Here is a 22382-nt window from a genome sequence, read left to right as displayed (position 1 = left end):
TCAAGCGACGCGATAAATCCTCGTTTACCAACGCGGTGGTAAGTATCGTTGGGTTCTGGTTATATATCACCACAGGTTGCTATACAACAATATTTTATAGCTGTTTTAATAAATGTTTTTCTCGGTGAAAAGGCACCGATGTAGCAGCACCTTGAACATTGACGCATGACCGTGTTATATCGATGCCTGGCGTAAGAGCATCTCGTACATACGTACAAGTAAACACACACACACACACACACATACCGATACAAATTTTATTTCGCATATCAAACGCATTTACTGTAAACTTCTTGGATGGTTTTTAAGAAAAAATAATGCTTGATAAATAACTGTAGATAAGTCGCGTGATGTATTTGGTGCGTTTATGTGTTTTTTTTTTCCCCCACATTGTAGGAAATGCGAGAACGAACGAACGGAAATCGTATTACGATTAATCTTATAGATTACAAACGATTTAACATACTTAAAATAATAAATAAATATATATATAGAAATCTCGTTAAGAGAAAGATTGATGAAAATTCGCGCATCGACGGATGTGGACAGGGGGCGGGGGCTGGGTTGGGGGAATTCTCTCGGGAATTTTACGTATAAAATGAAACATAAACTGGGACACGATGTAGAATTATTCGCGGAGATTGGCTAACGCATTCGTTCATTTACTTATTTCGTTTTGTACGGATGCCATCCTAACGAAAAATAGTGCGCCACGCAGGTATATCCGTTAAACGACTCGTTAATTGTATTTTTAGGGGGCTTCCTGCGAGAGCTTTCGGTTCCTAATTTACCGACTCGCCCGTTTGGTTTATAGGGGCCCCGATGTAACGTTTATAGTATAACCGACACCACACCTCGTTAAATCAAAAGACTGGAGGAATATGCTTATAGCTATACGTCCCACTAAGAATTATAACCAAAGGAAAAGAGAGAGAGAGAGAGATAGATAGAGATAGTTATAGGTAGGATGCTATCTCACTTTCTTTTTTTTTTCCCCTTGATCGAAACCCCCCTTGGCTGCTAGACCAACGACGACTAAACCCCATCGATGCAATTATTCACCTATTTATTTCCATTTCTTCTCTCAACTAACGAACTTAACCAACAGTAATTTAACATTTGTTAAATATATTCGAAAAACACGTGGGGTGTGATTATTTTAACAAACATTACCCAAACTTAGTAAATACATTCCAGATTATGGGTTACCATCGTGTTTGAAAATATATAATAAGACAGATTTATAAAACTCACTCGCAAATCAGTTTTCTTTCTCTCATTTAAATCCTGAATATCCATAAATCTAATGTTGAAATGAACGAAGAATACACTGCGTTTCCCCTGGGTTTCACGGGGGATTATTCGAAACGTTAAGAAAACGTCGCACGTTAGAATTTTCTACATTATTAGGTCACCCTGTACAGAAGTTCGCGGAACGAGTGGAAGGTGGTAGAGTCAGCCCGAAGGAGAGACGGCGTTGGAAGTCGGAGGAAGTTGAGAGGAAAAAAAAAGGGAAGAAATCTTTGCTGACTCGTAGAAGATGAGAGAGAGAGAGAGAGAGAGAGAGAAGAGAGAGCGTCAGCCATATGGACTTATCCGGGCAACGTAGTCCGAAAATAATAAATCTCAGAACGTGCTGCGGGATTATTAAAAGAGTCTCTCTCTCCCCCTACGTTTGAAAAAGGGTGGGTGGGGGTTGGGGGGTTTGTAGAAGAAGAAGAAGAAGAAGAGAAAGAGAGAGACCGTATAGAAGAGAAACAAAACGCATTACCGTTTCTTAATGAAGCTGAGGGATACGAACAAGCTGAGCCAACGAACGAACGAACAGAAAGAAAGAAAGAAAGAAAGAAAGAAGGAACGGTGCAAACAGTATCGTGTGTGGACGGCTCGAGGAACGAAGGAACGGACGGACGGACGGACACGGACACGGTGGACGGATGGACGGACGGACGGACGGACGGACAAGTCGGATGAACCCGACGTTCAGAACTAATTGGAGCCACGAGATGTTAAGAGAACGAAAGAAGAAGAGAATAAGAGAGAGAGAGAGAGAGATAGGTGTTCCTGGTGGACCTTTTACGAAAAATAAAATAACAAAATAAAGATAGAAGGATGCGCGTATATACGAGGACGAACGAATATCCACATTAATGACCGAGCTTCGTTCACCGGCCGTTCGTTTGCTTAACGATATTGCATCGAGACGCCTTACGCGTCACACACGAGTTCGATTTACTTACCAATACGTTGATACGTTATCTGTATGTGTATCTCTTTTTTTTCCCCCTCTCGCTTTGTTTTTTAATAACTTTTTCCTTCCAATGGTTTCCATCGTTTATTTTTACTCGAATTCCGTTACGTTTAATTATTTAGGAAAATTGTTAACGCGAATATTATCACGTTTTTAAGAATAGATTTACCGACTGAGCTGATTTGACTCATTACAAAAATTTGTTTACCATATATATATATATATATATATATATATATATATAATTTAAATATTATTTTGTAATAATATATATATTGGTTTTTAATTACTTAATTAAATATATGTAAATATTAATTTCTACCCCTTTATTCAATCATCCCTTCATTTAACAATGTTTGTAAGTCATTAGAAAAATAATGAACAAAATATTTCTACCAAAACCAGTTAAAATGACTGGTCTTTAAAAAAATGTGCTTGGCGAGGTAAAAATAGCAAAATAGCAAAAAATATATTTCTTACGAATATATGTATAACATAGTATAAAGTTCATAAAACTGATTCTTTAGTTATAGCTACGAAAGTTACGATATCATTACGGAAAAAAAATGTTACGTGCAGTAAGAATTTTAAATTGAAATTGCAAGACCAGTCATTTTGACTGGTATGGTAAATCTAGTGTTAATAATATAATACAGTTTTTTTAATCGTCATATATTAGATTCACGACAATATTCCACACACAACGATATATATTAATTATATTTAATCTTATTTAACATTAAATTTATATAGTTATTTTATTTTTTCACATTTTCAAAAACTTATGAACATTGTTCGAATGATGAAGTGGGAGGAATTAATATTTACGGTATTAAAAATCAACATACCTATATGTTTACAAAATAATATTTAAATTTGATAAAAAAAACATGTATAATAAGTCAAATTAGTTCAGTCCGTAAATTTAAGTGATTAACATTCCGTAAGATAAAAATCATAAATGTTAGTTCATTATCTTTAACTCATAAATACAATAATTAGGATATTATTTGATTAGAAAAAAAAAAGAACAATTTAATACTAATGAAAAAATATGAGACGGATTATTAAAAGTTGAAACTTCTAAAAGGAGTGTGTTATTATTATTAATATTCATATTATTATTATTATTATTATTATTACTACAAAGTGACTAGCTTGACACAAAAGCCGTACGGTCTTTTGTGCGACGGGGTATATTACGTGGAAACGGTCTATGATAATATTTTAATACCTATTTTTAAGTGCTCGCAAATTATAGTCATTTCGGTGGGGCAAAGAGGGGAGTAGTGGAGAAGGGGGGGAGGAAGGAAGGTAGGGGACTTACGACAAAAGCGGTATTAGCATGCTTCTACGATGAAATCTCTCTACTGGTCTCTCGTATCATTATCGAATTATTCTCCTCCTTTTAAGATTCTAATCGAACTAGAAAACGATTCTCGTCTAGGCGGCGCACGCCCACGATTTCGTAAATATTTTTCTTGCTTTTTTCTTTTCTTTCTTTCTCTCTCTTTCTCATAAGAACAGTACGGGGAACGGTAAATAGAAAAAGATAAATCGTATTTTGATGACAATTGTAGGAAATAAATAAAGGAAGTTAATTAATGTTTTTTTTTTTAAATAACACATGTGTCCATAATTATGAAACTGGTCTAAGTCATTTATTTCTTGTTTCTGTGATGAAAATGAACACTAACTGTTCATTTTTGATAATATTGTGAAAATTACATTGAATTCATTTAGTTTCAAATAATGTGGTGTGAAATAACTGATAAACTGATTTTTTTTTTAATTTTGACTTACAATTAGACCAGTTTCATAATTATGGGCACATATATATAAATTATGTTTTGTTCATGTTCGATTGGTAGGCATAGTAATGTGCCCATAATTAGAAAGTGGTCTAAGTCATATATTTCTTGTTTCTGTGATGAAAATGAACACTAACTGTTCATTTTTGACAATATTGTGAAAATTATATTGAATTAATTTAGTTTCAAATAATGTGGTGTGAAATAACTGATAAACTGATTTTTTTTTTAATTTTGACTTACAATTAGACCACTTTCATAATTATGGGCACATATATATAAATTATTTTTTGTTCATGTTCGATTGGTAGGCATAGTAATGTGCCCATAATTAGAAAGTGGTCTAAGTCATATATTTCTTGTTTCTGTGATAAAAATGAACACTAACTGTTCATTTTTGACAATATTGTGAAAATTACATTGAATTAATTTAGTTTCAAATAATGTAGTGTGAAATAACTGATAAACCGATTTTTTTTTTAATTTTGACTTATTTGACTTACAATTAGACCACTTTCATAATTATGGGCACATATATAAATTATTTTTTGTTCACGTTCGATTGGTACGCATAGTAATCGGTCAGGAGGTCTCCTACCGAGTTACGGTACTTTAAAACGTATATTCCTTCGATTTTCTAGTCGACTAAGCGTCGCTTGAAGTGCCCTTGTGCGTCTGGCAAAGCGTGCACTATCCTGTTACGCGATCTCTGCCAGGCCGCAATCAAAATTCAAATCACACTTTTACAGCCGGGCATAAAATCAATATTCGTTCTCGTAGACGCGGCGTCGTCCCTAAATTCCATCGAAAAACAAATCAATGTTGGTGGTGGTTGCTTCCTCGGATTTAAAACCGGTATTATTATTTGAGAACAATTCGCTAAAAAAGAAAGCAAAAAAGAGGGGGCGGATGTGGGGAGGGGGAGAGGGTTGGTACACTGATGATCGTATTGTCGGAAACGCGAATGCATGGTGGATAAATAAAAAAGATAAGCGAGAAAATGAGAAATAAGGTAAAAATGTAATGAACGGAAAGATGAGGAAAACAAATGGTAGGAAGGATGTTACGCGGCTTCTTTGCCCAATTTATTCGATAAATCTTGGACGTTATATTATATTGCTTGTAGCGTCGCGTCGTAAGGTCATTAAAAAAATTTCAAATAGCATAGGAACAAAAGGAAACAACAGCTGACCGGGGTCCGTCCGATATAACGCGTACCTGTTGGCGCGTACCTGTTGGCGCGTACCTGTCGGCGCACGAAAAAATAGTTCGCCTGACGGTCGTGCCGAGTCCAAAGTATAGCAAAACGAAGAGAAAAAGGTTGTTTAGGCATCCGGAATAGTGCCCTTATAAATGGTTTTTCTATATTGCCTCGCGTCTGGCCTCGCGTTGGACATGGACATGGGTTACCAGTTCATTTAAATAAGTTAAGGGTCTCGCTTAGTGCCTTAGCTGGTCCATTACAGCTGGGCAAAAGCGGCTAATTACCTGCCTGACGTGAGTTATAAACCCCTTCTACGCGGAGACCAACCATCGCTCCCATCTTTGAATATTTTTAAAACCACCGATCCTCGATTTTTACTTAGAAAACGCGATGATCCATTTGTCCTACCCTTTTTTTTTTTTTTTTCGATGTTTTCTCGTTTAAACATCGATTACGGTAATTCTTCATTTTGCATTATACAAATCAATTCGTTATATTCCAGGTGTAACGATCTTTTACATAGATTTATCTCGATTTTTCGTCGTACGAATATTTATCAATCGCGCGGAATATTATTTCATTTATTTCGACGACAGTAACGGTGAGTTTACGACACCGCGGCTACGAGAATCGTCAAATTTATTATTATTTTTTCTTCTTCTTCTTCTTCTTCTTCTTCTATTTCTTTTTTCCGTTAAAACAAAAGGGATCGCGCGAAGTTAATTTCAACCGGGGATGGCAAGATCGGGGGGCGGGGAGGGGGAAGGAGGAGGTGGAGGTAAAAAAGGCTTGACAAAAAATGAGATTATGCTCGCTGATTATACAGCTTAGTTTTTTACATCGGTCGAATAAAATGGCAATCTTCGTAGTAACAGAGAACACGGGACGAACACGATAAAGCAGTCTCTGACAGTTAAAATTTCGTAATAAACGATCGAGAAGGGCGGTACCTTTTGGACAGAAAATTAATCTAGTTTGTCATAACGTGGGCGGGTTAGTTCAAAGTGCCGCTAATGAGAAAAAGGCTGGGCCCCACGTCCTTCTTATTTGTCAATGGGATCATCGTACCCATGAATCACCGGGCACCGGACGTTCATCTTGGTCCAAGCAAAACGCGTAGGCAGAATTTTATCCAACAACGACACTCGATTTTTAATCGGGTAATTTCACCTGCCCCCCCCCCTCCCCACATCCCATGTTTTGCTTTTCCAATCATTTTAATGTACTTTTAAGGCTATACTTAACTTATTATTATAAATTACTATTAATATTCCTTGTATCTCGTAATGAAGAAACTAATAATGAAAAAAAATTATTGGAAAATGTCAATGCAAGTATAAACAATTTATGTTTTCTTTTTTTATTATTATTATTATTATTGTAATATTCCTTGAGCCGTTCCACCCACACCCTTCGAACGAGCAAACTAAACGGCCCTACGGGACTAGTTAGCTTTGGTTAGTGGTCACGGAACGATGCGAACGACACCACCGACGGACGAGATAGACAGACACTAGGGCGGAGGGAGTCTATTTCATGGTTAATTTGACTAACTCGATTTCACCATCACCCACCGTCCCTGTTGCGATCAAGTACTACTACTACTACTAGTTCTAATAGTAGTAGTAGTAGTAGTAGTACTATTTACTACCACTAGTAAAGCAATCGACCATGGGTCTTACCCACTCTTAAAAAAGCTGGAGCATCGAGTTAGATAGGGTGAACACGATGACCACCCTCTCCCTTCTATTTTCTACCGGAACACGGTTCACGAATTTTTCCATTAGAAGGGAAATCGTATACGTAGGAGAGTTTACCAGTTTATATCTATTTTCCAACGATTAAACGAAAAAAAGAAAAAAAGAAAAAAAGAAAAAGCAAAAAGGAACGAGTGAAAAGACAAACTTCGTAGGGAAAAGTAAACAACAAAAAAAAGAGAAAAGAAAAAAAGTAGGAGATTTGAGCAAACGAAAGACCAACGCGTCGGTGCCAACGTGAGTCGTCGAAACGAAATGTCCGTGTAACACACAGATGACAAAACAACGCCGACAATTTGTAGGCTTGGTTCTTTTCAAAGAGAAAAAAGCAGACGAACCGAAGTAGTTTTTGAAACTGTGAGCCAAGCATGGGAAGAAAAACGAAGCAACAGTAGCAGAAACAGAAGCAGAAACAGAAGCAGCAGCAGCAACGAAGCAAGCAGCACTTTTCTGACAAACCTAACCGGGCCATAGTCGTCAACGTCGTGTCCGCGTCGTGTCTCTCGACTCTCGTTGCTAACAAAAGGAAACATTTTGCTCCTAGAGAAAAATCTCCGGAAAAAGTTGGAAGCAAATATTAGTTGAACACTGGACTAGTCATTATTTCTCTTTGTGCTCGCAAATGCTACTCGCTACGGTGTCTTCCGCAAAAGGGCAGAACAAAGGACCGTGTCATCGTATACTCCAACCAACCAACCCCTTACCCTTCTCCTAACCCACCGCCACCACCCCTCTCCCACCTCCTACTCCTCGCGTTTCACCGTTCCAACCGTCTGCATCCCTCTCCTTAGTCTCCTCCTTCTTTTCTTCTTCCTCCTACTACGTTGCTTCCACCATCCCGCCATGCTGTCTCTCTCTCTCTCTCTTTCTATCTCTTTTCTTTTTTCTTTTTTTTTTTTATGCTCAAGTCTTAATTACTGAAAGCACAGAACGGGTTAAAGACTAAAACATAAGCCAACGTTGCTTGACTGATCACGAACCGTCTCGTCTGACGGCCGTGCCAAATGAAAACGGTAGAGAAAAAATTATTATCGTCGAATAAGAGCTTTTTGCACATTGCAAAATGTTCGTAAAAGGCTTCGGAAGAAAAATAATATCGTAAGGAGAAAAAGGGGAGTTATAGAAATTTATTGATTTTTTCAAATACCTATGAATCCTTTCACCTATGATATATATATATATATGACATTTAAAAGAAGCTATGCAATTTCAACGTATTAATTATTTGATCACTCGATTAAATTGTATCTTTTAAATATAAAGAATATTAATCATTACAAAAAGGGGGTAGGTTGTAACAATTTCTCTGGTCAAAAAATAATAGTTGAATCCTTTCCTATAATATATAAATAACATATAACATTTAAAAGAAGCTATGCAATTTCAAGGTATTAATTATTTGATCACTCGATTAAATTGTATCTTTTAAATATAAAAAATATTAATCATAACAAAAAGGGGGTAGGTAGTAACAATTTCTCTAGTCAAAAAATAATAGTTAAATACTTTCCTATAACATATGACATTTAAAAAAAGCTATAACAATTTCAAATAACGTATTAATTATTTAAACACTCGATTAAATTGTCTCTTTTAAATATAAAGAATATTAATCATTCCATAAAGAGGGGATAGGTAGCAGCAATTGGTCTCTGGTCAAAAAAAAATAATACTTAACGCGTGAATGTTGCGTGTGATGGTGGTAGTAGTAACATCGTGAATGACAAAACGACGACTGTAGTGGTACTAACCACTCGAATTTATCTTCTACATTATGCAAGAATGTGTCGCTCGACACGGTTGGTACCAAAGCTCACTACTCGTTCGTATGGACAAAGTACTCGGCACCCTTTGTATCCAAAGGGGCGTGACAATAGAACTTGCTCATTCTTCCTCCCACCCTTCCTCTCCCTTCCTCTTTCTCTCTCTCTTTCTCTCTCTTTACTCATTGTCACTGGATTAACCAACGTTTTCATAGTGTATCGTAAAAGACTCCGTCGCTATCCTCATGCTCGGCCAAACATCAACGATCTATACTTTATTTAAAGCCACTCTCCTCTCTCTTTCTCTTTCTCTTTCTCTCTCTCTTTCTCTCTCGTAACCACCGCTTGCTCGTTCAACTCGCACGCTCACGATGTAACCAATCTGGATATCGCAAATTGCTCAAACACGCGCGCGTCGGGCTTTACGCAAGGAAAGGGCCACTAGTCACGCGAGTCTGGAATCAACAGTGTTTTCTAAAGCACGAAGTGCTGCTTCAGTCTTTTTTATTCTCATTTTACCTGACTTTAACATTATTCTTATTATTTTTATTATTTTATTGTTATTATTATTTTTAATCCTCTTTCTAATTCGTATAACTGGTCTAAGTCAAAATTTATGAGTTTATAGGTTATTTCATGTCACGTTATTTTCAATTAAATTAATTCGATGTTATTTTCACGATATTGTCAAAAATAAACCGATTAATTGTGATTGTTATTTCAATATTATATGGAATTTATTCAGTGTTCAAATATAATTCTTTAATTATCTCGAAACAAGAAAGATGACTTATAATTTCATAATTACGAGCACATCAATATGTTTTGATCTAATATCGTTATCATCTCACTTCGATGAATTGTCAAAAAAGTTATTTTATAATATATAAATATTAATCTATCATAACCTTAAAATCTAATCTAATCTCTCTGAACAATGACAATATATAATACATAGAACACATTGTTAATAAAATATAATTATAACTAACAACAACAACAACAGTAACAACAGTAACATATTTTCAATTAAATTAATTCGATGTTATTTTCACGATATTGTCAAAAATAAACCGATTAATTGTGATTGTTATTTCAATATTATATGGAATTTATTCTGTGTTCAAATATTACTTATAAATATCTCGAAACAATTAAACCATTTTCATAATTACGAGCACGTCAATATATTTTTATCTAATATCGTTATCATCTCACTTCGATGAATTGTCAAAAAAGTTATTTTATAATATATAAAATATTAATCTATCATAACCTTAAAATCTAATCTAATCTCTCTGAACAATGACAATATATAATACATAGAACACATTGTTAATAAAATAAATTATAACTAACAACAACAACAATAACAACAGTAACAACATATTTTCAATTAAATTAATTCGATGTTATTTTCACGATATTGTCAAAAATAAACCGATTAATTGTGATTGTTATTTCAATATTATATGGAATTTATTCAGTGTTCAAATATAATTCTTTAAATATCTCAAAACAAGAAAGATGACTTATAACCATTTTCATAATTACGAGCACATCAATATGTTTTGATCTAATATCGTTATCATCTCACTTCGATGAATTGTCAAAAAAGTTATTTTATAATATATAAAATATTAATCTATCATAACCTTAAAATCTAATCTAATCTCTCTGAACAATGACAATATATAATACATAGAACACATTGTTAATAAATATAATTATAACTAACAACAACAACAAACAACAGTAACATATTTTCAATTAAATTAATTCGATGTTATTTTCACGATATTGTCAAAAATAAACCGATTAATTGTGATTGTTATTTCAATATTATATGGAATTAATTCAGTGTTCAAATATAATTCTTTAAATATCTCAAAACAAGAAAGATGACTTATAATTTCATAATTACGAGCACATCAATATATTTTTATCTAATATCGTTATCATCTCACTTCGATGAATTGTCAAAAAAGTTATTTATAATATAAAATATTAATCTATCATAACCTTAAAATCTAATCTAATTTCTTTGAACAATGACAATATATAATACATAGAACACATTGTTAATAAAATAAATTATAACTAACAACAACAACAACAGTAACAACAATAACAACGGTAACAACAACGACAAAATTGCTTTCACATCGGGGGAGAAAAACAATTTTGTAAATACGCAGAGGTTATATTTATATTCGAAACAACAGTTCGAGTGATGCAAAAAGACAAAAAGTTCGATTATACGCTCGAAACGTTTGGAGGTTCGTAACACTGCCAGAGAACTCCTTGATCCCGGCTCGGGAACATTTCCAACCAAAATGAAATCGAAATGCAATTTGTCGTCCCCGGCAATGCGACGACTGCTACCCTCTGCTTACACCCCCTCACCCCCTCGTCCCCCGTCTCCCGCACCACCTTCCTCACTCCCTCCTGTCTCCTTTTCCTTTCGTTACTCGTTGCTTCACGTACCACTCTCTCTCTCTCTCTCTCTTTCTGTTGATGGTGGTTCAGTAATCGTAACATCTCCCTCTTGCAAAAACCATCACGCGATTACGCTAATTCGGGTATCATTTATTTTTCGTTCACCCTTCCTCACTTTCGTTTCTCTCTCTCTCTCACTCTTACTCTCTCTCTCTATTACACTCTCACTAACTTTCTATCTTTTTTCCTCCCCATTACTCTTTTATATACTGTGCAAACGAACCCGTTGTCGATTCACGTTGTCGTAGGAAGAGATCGAAAAAACCCGCGGACACTTTGAAGTAGAACATAGGGTTTTCTTTTTTTGATGTAGCCACCAACTGTTCGGAGCCGACCCATGCAAAACAGCGTACAGTGAATCATGCATTAAGCACGCCGTTTAAAAATGATGACGGACTGATACGTTAACGTACAAGAGAGTGAAAATAACATTCGTTTCTATCGTTGGTCAAACTAGCCGTTGTAAATATTTTCCCTACGAATTCGACGACTAATCGTTGCGACAATAAAAAAAAAAAAAAAAGAAAGAAAGAAAGAAAAACAAAATCGGCAAATATTTTCCCCAATTTAAAACCCGCGTTTGCAGCATGCGCTCTGCCTGGCCTGATATTTTGACTTCGAATCGATCCCGTAGTCGTTGTCGGATGTAACACAACCAAATGTGTAGTTTTATTTCAATTAAAATGAAAAAAGAAACGTTAAATGATTAATTGTATTATTGTTTATATATATATATATGTGTGTGTGTGTTCATAATTATGAAACTTGTTTAAGTCATATGTCTCTTGTTTCCAGATATTTAAAAAATTACATTTGAACATTAAATGAATTCTATATAATATTAAAATAACAAACACTATCTAACGATTCTTTTTTGACAATATATAGTGTGAAAATAATATTGAATTAATTTAGTTTAAAATAATGCGATGTGAAATAAATGATAAACTGATTTTTTTTTGTAAATTTTGACTTACTTAGATAACTTTTATAATTATGGGCACATATATATTATAATAATTTATAATATAATATAAATAATAATTATATATATAATAATGGTATTATTGCTTTGATATATATTATAAATTGATTATTTTTTGATTGAATTTTATTCTTAAATACGAATTAGGTTGTTACAGTTGGATACAACTTTGTATTACGATTGCTCAGTCGTGCGATGATCATTTTTTTACGTTTGTATTTCGAATGTCATTAAAATAAATGAAATCGTATATTAAATGAAGTTACGACAAGTAACACGAATGTCTTGTGTTTATAGGTATAGAAAATTACATATTTTATACTCAATTTTTTTTTTAAAGTTTTCTATAAAATGTAATATGTTAATCGTGCAGATAAAATCAAACTCGTTCTATACATTTAAAAACGTTCGTGTAAAATAATCGAGCTCGTATTCGCGCTTACGTTAAATTAATCAAAATTTAATACTTCCCCTTATTTTTTTTTTTTTTAAATAAAATAGAAAATGACTCTATTTACAAATAAATAAATTCGATCAAAATTCCCTCCTTCCCCCCTGTTGCGTGGTATAAAATAAATTCAAAAGAAAAAATTGAATCTAAAAACGATCAAATAAATTCATTTTTACAATTTAACGACTATCGGAATCGAAGTTTATATTTGAACTGTCTCTCCAACATTCAAAAATGTTCTTTTCGATAATACATATACGAGACTATATAAAAAAGAAGAAGAAGAAAAAAGAGAAAGAGAGAGAAAGAAAGAAAGAGAAGGAAAAAGTCGAGAGACTCTCGAAGAAGACAAATAAGCAATGAACACGAAAGCTGTGCTGGATACGTCAAGAGGGGGGTGGGGGGGGGTTCACACAACACGCGTGCACGCGTGCGCACACCAACCACCGATGAAATATAGACGAACGAGCTCGTTGTGTTCGTACACCCCTCTCCCCAACCCCCCAACCCCCAACCCCCAACCACCAACCTCAAACCCCCTACCATTACCCCCCTCGATGTTTTCTCGTAGCTTTGTATATTCACGGTGACACGAAGAGGATTCTCTTTTTCCTCTTCCTCCTCCTCCTCCTCGTCGTCGTCGTCGTCGTCGTCGTCGTCGTAGAATTTTGGCCGCGTGGGAGCAAAGTATTAATTCTCGAGCATATACTACTACTCGTGGTATAACCAAAGCCCCTTTGTTATTTCAAACGAGAAGAGACACGACCAGCTACTCGGCTTTGCCACGCGACTAGATCATACTTTATTGGAAAATGTGCAAATACTTTGCCATTTCATCCGGTTACACCCTGTATAACTCTCTCTCTCTCTCTCTCTTTCTCTTATCCCTTTCCATTTAATCTTCCCCCCTGTTCCTACCCTCGACCCCCCTTCTTCGTCGTACTTCGTTTTACTAAACTAAAGCTTATTCCTTTTGCGGCTGGTCTGATTCGATCGTTGAGAAATGATACAAATACAAAAACTGTATATGTGTTGGATAATATAATACACGAAAAGATTTTCTCAACGATTACGATTCTCTACGGGAATTGTCGATTAATCGAAAACATTCGGATAGGAAAAATATAAAGTATGTATAATATTAGAAGAATATTGGGGATCGTACGTTGATAGAATTTTTTTTTCTAATGAATATGAAAACGTTGAGTCAATTTTAACGTGAGAACCAATTGTAAGAAAAATAATATTATTTTTTGTTTTGTTTGTTCGTTCGCGTATTATTCGTAAAATTTTAGAACAAACGAGGAAAGAAATTCATTCCAGTGACACGCGTGTTGTCACTCGGTAAAGACAATGTTGTAGCGAAGCGAGTTAGTTAAATCAGGTTTTAGTCATGGCGAAGTTATTCGAGGCAAGTACACGTTGGAACGTTACTACCAACGTAGGATAGATGAGAGTGGTAGGGGTAAGTCGGTTTTCCTTTGGCAACGGCATAGGTAAAACTAGAGAGGAACTCGGTAACAGGCATAATCCAATAGGAGCCTACCTAAACTCGTTTCCGTTATCCCAACGTTGTGCTCGACCTTTTACATTTCCTGTCCGTGCCTATGTGATTTCCGGGACTGAACAACACCACACCGAGAGAGTATTTTAACGGGGGACTGAAAATATAGTTTTTCTTTTTTTTTTCGATACTGCGACATACTGTGTCGAACGCGTAACTCAGATTACTTGGCCCACTTTAGCCTTCTTTTTTTGCTTATATTTTTCTTTCTTTGGTTTTGTTTCCCTTTTTCTTGCTTTCTTTTTTTTTATCCAACAAAAACAACGAGCAAGCTAGGTTAGTAGTTTCTACAACGATTTAACGGACAAGCCAACCCGCCCACCCACTCCTCTCTCCCTTACACAAGACTCACGGTTAATTTGTTTCACTGACAGAGTAATGTTTCTCCTGTTCGCTTCGCTACGCATTGAGACGACATAGTAATTGATCGAACGGTATGCTGCTGTTGCTGCTGCTTCTACTGCTGCTGCTGAGGAGGAGAAAATAGCTTTCTAGTATTTCTCTCTTGATAGTTTGCATTTTTTTTTCTTTTCTTTCTCGAGAAATACGTATCTTCATCCACGTTTGCGTTAATACTTCGGAACGAACGTTTTGTAAGAAAAAGAAAAGAAAACAAGAAAAATCCTGCAAATCGTAATAAAACTCTCTAAAGGGATCGTTTTTTATTTCTGTTTCCATCTATCCTAACTTTGATAGATGAGAATTGATAAAAAAAAAAGCTGGTGTGCGTACTTATGTACCTCATAATATATAATATAACCTCTATAACCTCAAAAATAACTTCAAAAAAAAACTTCAAGGAAAAAAAATAACTTAAAAGAAAAAAATAATAATAATTACATATATATAAGAAAGAATAAAAAAGAAGAAAAAGAAAATATCAAAATATAGATATCAGTCCCCGCTAAATATTAGGGAGATGGCGCTGTGATAGCACTAATTCCCGCTCGATCATTTAAGTAAAGCAGCGTTGAGTACGATTAGTACTTGGATGGGTGACCCGCTTGAGAAAAAAAAAAGAGGAAGAAGAAGAGAAGACAACTTCATGCCGTAAATTTGAAATCACTTTGCCGCGCGTCGTTAAATACCAACAAACTTCATGGTGTTGTTCGGAAAAAAATCTCTCCCATCACATTTTCCCAAACGCGCCAAAAGAAGTATAACCTCAAAAAGTGTAAAATCCTAACCCGGATTATCTTTTATCCCTTTGAATATTACGAACTCATATATGAGTCAAACGAAAGCAATTCGGTGTGGATTTCAGGACGCATATATGCGTCTATCAATTTTTTCTACCTTCCTTTAGTTTGAGAATTCCTTCTTTCCATCTGTTTTTTCTAACTTTTATTTTATTCAAATGAATTTGCATTAGTAGAAAAATATCATTTGGTATCTTAAAGATTGAAATGATTAAGTAAAGTTCGCTAACTCAAAGGGTTAACTATGTAAATAAGAACAAAGACTAATGTTAGTAGAATATGGAAAGGCTTAAAGAAACGAACCAACGTTGTTGACTGGATTACAGGACGCATATATGCGTCTATCAATTTTTTCTACCTTTCCTTTAGTTTGAGAATTCCTTCTTTCCATCTGTTTTTTCTAACTTTTATTTTATTCAAATGAATTTGCATTAGTAGAAAAAAATCATTTGGTATCTTAAAGATTGAAATGATTAAGTAAAGTTCGCTAACTCAAAGGGTTAACTATGTAAATAAGAACAAAGACTAATGTTAGTAGAATATGGAAAGGCTTAAAGAAACGAACCAACGTTGTTGGTTGGATTTCAGGACGCATATATGCGTCTATCAATTTTTTCTACCTTCCTTTAGTTTGAGAATTCCTTCTTTCCATCTGTTTTTTCTAACTTTTATTTTATTCAAATGAATTTGCATTAGTAGAAAAAAATCATTTGGTATCTTAAAGATTGAAATGATTAAGTAAAGTTCGCTAACTCAAAGGGTTAACTATGTAAATAAGAACAAAGACTAATGTTAGTAGAATATGGAAAGGTTTAAAGAAACGAAGCAACGTTGTTGGTTGGTGAGAGAAGCTTTCGTGATCGCGTGCGTGCATTACCTAACCTTCCCTTCGACTCTTTTTCAATGTTACGCACGCGTAATCACGTAAACTCGTTCCTCGCATCTCTCTCGCATGCGGAACGCTGGAACGCGGATTGACCGTCACTAATTTAGCCCCGATAATGACTGCAAACCTCGGTGCGGCGTATTAGCTAAAAGAAAAAAAAAAAGAAAAAGGACAAGAAAAAAGAAAAAAAAGGATGAAAAACAAGAAGGGAGATGGGTGGAGAGAAGGTTGATCCGTATCGGACAAGCGGTTGGTCCGTTCGTCTTACGAAGGCGGAGAAGAAGTCTCCTCGTTCGTTCGTTCGTCCTTCGATCGCGGAAGAAGATAGTTTAAAAGAAGTGATGATAATCGAAAGAAAAAGACAAAAAAAATATATATATAAAAGTATTCAATGCTCTTGCCTGATCTTTTTATCTTTTTTTATCTAATTTTCTTTTCTTTATACATTCTATAACGATTCACATTTAATTACATATAAGCAAATATATATATTTAATATGTATATTATCCAATGTTTTTGCCTAGTTTTCTTTTTATCTAATTTTCTTTATTTTATAAATTCTATAACGATTCACATTTAATTATATATAAGTTATTATAATATATATATTCAATATGTATAGTATCCAATGATCTTTCCTATTTTTCTTTTTATCTAATTTTCTTTATTTTATAAATTCTGTAACGATTCTCACATTTAATTACACATATAAGTATATATATTCAATGTGTATATTATTCAATGCTCTTGCCTGGTCTTTTTATCTTTTTTATCTAATTTTCTATACTTTATAAATCGTATAACGATTCACATTTAATTATATATAAGTAAATATATATATATAGTGTGTATATATGTTTATGTATATATTTACGAGAAAAAGAGAAAATTCCTAGATAAACCGTTTCTATCCGTCTAACGGTATCACGTGTTTCGCCCCGAGTGTTCTTACAAGATTCAAGATCATCGGAAGAGGAAACGGTTTTATATAGAAGAAAACGTCGGATGATGTCTTGTACGTACTTGTAAAATATCATATAAAATAATTTATATACCCAACCTATACCCAGTGTATAAAATTATTTCATTTATTAATTAATATCGAATAATATTCAGCTTAGTTTTTTTCTTATTATTACAATAGTATAATTGTAAAGAATATCTTTAAAATCAATTAAAACGATTGATAATCACTAAATAAATTTGTCACGAAACTATATAATCAATCGTTTACGATATAACATCAATTCATCATAAACGTACACGAGATTCGTGTTATAACATAACCTCTCCTTTATGCAATTCTGGGCGCCATATCGGAAAACGTATGAAGCTCAAATATTTGAATACTCATAATGGGTAAGATGATAGTAGCAACTGGCTCGCAAAGGAAAATGAAATTCTCACGACTCGCGTTTAATAGTAGTAATAGTAGTAGTAGTAGTAGTAGTAGTTGCTCTCAATATTCATCGTATAAATATTCATGCGACATCCGACAGAAGCGAATCTGGATGTTCCGGATGTATTCACGGGGAGATAATACGTTTAACGTGGCGTCGGCTCTTCAATATCTTCTCGGTGAAAACCGTGTAATAATGCTCTAACCCAAGAGAGAGAAAGAAAGAAAGCAAGAGAGAGAGAGAGAGAGAGAGAGATTCACCTTGCCATCCTTGAAGCTGAGAAATAAGTTATAGTCCGATGCTAAGGGGTCTCCGGGCTATGCTCTCGAATAAGGGAACGATTATAGTTTTCGATCCAAGATTATTCTAGACGATTCGATTAAAGTTTCGATCATCGATTATGCTCTCGATCGATATTATAACTTTTAACTAGATTTTTTTTTCTTATTGTTTTAATCCCACCTTTGGTATATATGGATTTAATTTATCGTCCAATACACACTTAAACGAATATAATATAATAATTATGATGAGAGAGAGAGAGAGAGAGAGAATGTTTTTTGAAAACTTACCTGCCATGCGTTGGAGTCCAAAGCCAGGTAAGACATATTGTTGAAATCCTCCTCCGTATTGTTAATAGTTGACGTGTTGTTGTTCTTCTTCTTCTTTTTATTGGGTTTTTGGGGTGAGGAAGGTTTATCAACCGGCTTATCGACACTTTATATTTTAATAATCAACTTCTCACTCACGTCCTGAGACCATCGACTAGCGACATTTTCCGTCGGTATTCTCCGATCGTTCTTTATTGTTCTGAAACATTTGAAAATTCAATCTTTTATTATCTGTTCTAATTTGAACACAAATAATACAATATAATATATATATATATTTTAATATATTTAATAATTATATATGAAGATTTATTCGGATAAATAATTTAATTAAAACAAACAAAAAAAAACATCGAGAATTTCTCGATCGATGACAAACGAGTCAACGTGTTTCCCTTTAAATTATCAAAAATAAACCATAAGTAGATGTACGGATAATATATTATAAGTTTTACGTGTTTAATTTTGAAAAAGTAAGAAAAAATAACGTCGTACGATGAGGTGGACAAAAGAAAGAGATGAAGAAACGCAATCGTGATAGAAAACGAAATTGAATTCGAGGGAAAAGCTTTTTTTGGAGGAACAAATTTTGCGATCCGTAAACGACGGATGGGTACAGAAAATGACGGGGGGTGGGAGGAGAAAGGGGGACGGGGCGGGGGGGAAGGAACAAATTCGCCAAAAATGAAGAAAGAGATAAGACGTTTTAAAGGAAAATAAAGTAAAATAAAGTAAAAGAATGAGTGATGGTAGCGTTGATGAACGATGACGAGGAGAGCTGAGGGAAAAGAAGAAGACGAGAAAAAAGAAAAAAGGTGAATCTTCGTCGTCGTCGTCGTCGTCGTCGTCGTCGTCGTCGTCGTCGTCCCGAATCCCTCGGGCGTCGCGTCAACGGATCCAGAACTTAGTTAAGCAAAGTTAAATACGGCTCCCAGAGGTGCTACACGCGGCCCGTTCTTTAATTCCAAACACTTTCACAAAACGAAAAGATACCCACGAGATGAACGAAGAAATGGAACACACCCACACCCCTTAAACTATACGTCACGATTATTATTATAACCGTTTTCTTATTTATTTCTTGTTTTTTTTTGTTTCCATACCAATTTCACTCTTTTTCTTTTTTTTTTTTCGAAATATAATTATTTAAATATTCATTCGAAATATATATTTATTAATATAAATATTATTTTTCTAAACGTTATATCCGAGAAATTTGAAATAAAAAGAAAAAAACTTCTTTAAAAATTTCAAGACCCCCCCCTTCCGCCACCACCACCACCACCATCCAGCGTCGTTCGATTATATCGCGCGCCATTTTTCTTTTTTTTTTCTTTTTTCTTTTTCAATTACGCGGGACGAATGGAAGAAAAATATATTCTACGATTTTTTCTAACCTCGCTGTTCGTTATCGAAACATATTTTGTAGTTTTATTTTTTAGAATTGTTTTATATCAGTTTTTTAGTTTTAAATTGTTGTTTCGTAAAGTGAAGATTTGATTATATCAAGAAATTGTACGACAACATGGCGGTGCTTTAATTAATGTGCTTCCTTTGAACGCGTTTTTCGAAGTACCACGAATCTTTGTGATTTATTATGATTTATAAGTATACGAAGAAGAAAGATTATTCAATTGAAAACTATGATTTCCGATGTCGTAAAAATCATTTTTATTAGGATTAATATTTGAAACTGTTCTATACGTCGCTTGTAGATTTGAACAAAAATTGACAAGAAATTTAATTCAATTTTGTCTTTTCATACTTGTTATCAAACATTTTTAATTACGATGATATATTAAGAAAAAAAAAAGAAACAATAACAATTTAACTATCAACTATTACTCCGATTAATACAAATTTGAAGGATTTTGTTCTTTACATCTTGTTATTATCACACATAAACAAATTCTCGACACAATTAAACGTAGTCTATGAAATTTGACACGACGCTGAATTTACATTATCATTATAAATCATTTTCGTTTTAAACAATGAAGTAGTAAAGTATCATTACTCTTGTAATAATACAAATGTAAATAAATCAAAACAAACACACGCGCAAACATAAACTCGTGCAGAAACGAATGGAAAAAGAAAACAATTTCGTAATACTTCTTCGCACCGAGTACTTTCATAAATTCACTATAGAAATGAGATGTGTTAATCTCACGTTAGTTTGTCACTTATCTCCCACACACACACACAGACACACTCTAGTCACATAAAATGTATGAAAAAATAAATATGGAGTCTCGAATATTCACGTATTCGATATTTGGATATTTAAAAACACGTACGCGATATTTAATTTCGACTCACCTTCGTAACAACACTCGTGTTCTTTCTTCTTCTCTCGTAAAAAAAAAAAAAAGAAAAAAAAGAAAAATAAAATATTCACGAGAATCAATTTTCAAATAAACAACGATAAATCGATGCACGCGCGTATAAGTGTACAAGCGTGTGTAAAACGTGTATAAGTTTTCACCATCGGTAAGAAAAAAAATCGTCGAAAGAATCGAACAACAACGAGAGAGAGAGAGAGAGAGAGAGAGTATGGTTTCGTTTAGGTGCAACGAACGTGTGCGTTTCCGATGAAGTTTAGTTGAAATTAAAACCCTATTCGACCGACGGACAAAATGAGAACAAAGTGAAAACAAGAAACCTTCTTTCTCTCTCACTTTCTTGCTCTCTCGACCAGGTGGTAAAAGGTAACAACAACAAAAAAAAGAAGCAAAAAAGATGCAGGGAAACCGATGCAATGCGATGCGTTTAGCTGGTTCGTGCGCTTGCACATTCACGACGCGCGGTGGCTGTTCTGTGGCTGATTGTGAGAGAAAAAGAAGAAGACGTGCACACTAGAATGCGCGCGCGCGCGCACGCGAGAGAGAGAGAGTGAGAGAGAGTGAGAGAGAGAGAAACGTAAGCGAGTATCCTCTTAACCCAATATCTTCGACAAATTTCATTGCCGATTGATTCAAAATTCAATCGTTCGTCTTACTTTTTGTTTTCAATACCTGTTTATCTGTCCGTTTGTCTGTTCTCTCTCTCTCTCTTTTTATCTTTGACTCTTTTTATTTTGTTTACGAACCTCTCTTCAAGCCTTTCCCTTCTCATAGAGTAGATTTGAAAGCCACCCAACACCACCACCCAACACCCACCACCCACCAGTCCCCCCGATTCCTCGGCTCGTCTTTTTGTTATAGTTTTTGTTTTGGTTTTTTCTTCAAGTTATTTTCTCGTCCTTTAACACGGTTAGATAGTAGTAGTAGCACACTCTCGTCTTCTGTTGTTTTATTTCCCTCGACGAATGAATTTGACGCGAGAAACTCTAGTTTTCAACGAGAGAGAAAGAGAGAAAGAAAGAGAGAAAGAGAGAAACGAAAAGAAAACGTCTTATTCACTGTCAATGTAAACAAAAATTCGTCATTATAACAAATTGACTCTGATGGACACTAGGATAGGAAACAACTGATAGAAAATGTACATAAAACTGAGAGACGTAAATGAAGATGAAGAAGACAAACGATAGGATAAGAAAGAAAAGGAAGAACGAGTAGTAGAAATAGAAGAAGAAGAAGAAGAAGGACAAGAAGAAGAAGAAGAAGAAGAGGAAGAAGAAGAGGAAGGAAGAAACGAATTTCATAGGTCGTATCTCTTCCCGTTGGTGTATGTAGCACCGCACGTGGCGCGTCGCGACGTCGCACTGCGCTCGAGGCAAGAGAGGCGCCGCGACGCTTTCCCCTCTCATCCTCCTCCCCCTTTTACCTCCTCCTCCTTCTCTTCTTCGTCTTCTAACTAGTGGTAGTAGTAGTAGTAGTAGTAGTAGTAGTCACCGTCGTAGTCGTCGTCGTTGGGTTGCGTTGTCGTTGTCGACGTCGTCGCCACGACCACCACCACCTCCACCTCCACCACCACCACCACCAGCAGCAGCAACGGGCTCATCTGCGCGACTATGCGCGTCCCCCCGTCGGGGGTGTGGTGCCTCCGCCTCCAGTCG

The 22382-nt window shown here is 34.9% G+C and overlaps 1 long non-coding RNA gene across 2 annotated transcripts in view; it reads right to left on the bottom strand.

Moving 5' to 3' along the window:
- The window catches only part of LOC122514635, an 85612-nt gene extending 63531 nt beyond the window's left edge, over positions 1 to 22081 (bottom strand). For both annotated transcript variants that reach the window (XR_006303096.1, XR_006303098.1), the window contains exons 1-2: positions 21474 to 22081; positions 18344 to 18581 (exon numbers count right to left, since the gene is read on the bottom strand). This is a non-coding gene — a long non-coding RNA (uncharacterized LOC122514635). The remainder of the gene's footprint in view (positions 1 to 18343; positions 18582 to 21473) is intronic.
- Positions 22082 to 22382: the final 301 nt, after the last annotated feature.

The sequence above is a fragment of the Polistes fuscatus genome, unplaced genomic scaffold, assembly GCF_010416935.1.
Source record: "Polistes fuscatus isolate 324 unplaced genomic scaffold, CU_Pfus_HIC Scaffold1, whole genome shotgun sequence".
Lineage (NCBI taxonomy): Eukaryota > Metazoa > Arthropoda > Insecta > Hymenoptera > Vespidae > Polistes > Polistes fuscatus.
Note: the sequence above shows the minus strand (reverse complement) of the source record. Positions and strands in the feature narration are given on the sequence as shown.